Genomic DNA, 1,122 nt, shown 5'->3' on the forward strand with positions numbered 1-1,122 from the left:
CAATACTATCAAATAATTAAACATACAACAAATGTGTTAATTTATACATTCTTAAATATGATTACTATTAATTAATAATATTGATTAATTATTATGTAGTTCATTTATTAAAGAGCTAAACCTGCCCTTTACTGTATATTACCCTTTCATGCATGAATTATTAAATTATTTTACTTTTAAACAAGTGAAAAATCACATTACATATCTGTGGACACCATGCATCAAAGGCATAAAAAGTGAATCAATAGAACTTGGTCTTAAAAAAACATGTTTTTAAAACATTCACTACGAGAATATGGTATGAATAACATTAAATAACAACAAGCTATGGCATGACAGCACAGAAAAGTAAAGTGTAAGAAACAAAAGGTAAGAGTGTGTGTATGGGGCAGGGGTGTGTGGGGTGTGCTATTCATACACATGTGACCAGAAATACAAGCACACACACTTGAACACAATCATGCACACATATACCTCCACTCATACAGTACATCTATACCTGCCTACACTTCTATATGACCTAATACAAAGTATAGACTGTAAGCTGTCATGATCTCTGCTGTGAGGGAGCGAGGAGACGTGGAGTACATCAACAAGGAGACTTTAATAACTTCAAGGGAACCAGAAAAAAACCACGTATAGCAGAGGAGGTTGACATAAACAATACCAGACGACGGTAGACAGAGCAGACTACACTTTAAATACTGGAGCAAATGAAGATAATTAACAAAACACAGCTGGAGACAAATGATGAACTAATCAGGAAACATAATGGGAACAGGAAGGACCAAGGAAGGGCATAAGGAAACACATGGGAAAACCAGGACATGGAGTACATGGAACAAAGAAACACAAAACAGGTCCATAACCCTGACATAAGCATTGCAATAAATTATAAAATCTGAAGACTGTTTAATATTTCTGTTCAATAAAACCATTCAAGAGTAAATTATATCATAATTTTAATAAAACATACAAAATAAGGTAGAATCTAGCCTATATAGGCCCATACCTTTGGTGCATGACATCCACTGTAGTGGACAGATATATATTTTTGCCACAGAAAAAACATACAAGAAAAATATAGTTAAAATCTGGATGAAAGTATTTCTGGCATCCTAT

This window comes from Sinocyclocheilus grahami, unplaced genomic scaffold (assembly GCF_001515645.1).
Source record: "Sinocyclocheilus grahami isolate Dianchi unplaced genomic scaffold, SAMN03320097.WGS_v1.1 scaffold3644.1, whole genome shotgun sequence".
Taxonomy (NCBI): Eukaryota; Metazoa; Chordata; class Actinopteri; order Cypriniformes; family Cyprinidae; genus Sinocyclocheilus; species Sinocyclocheilus grahami.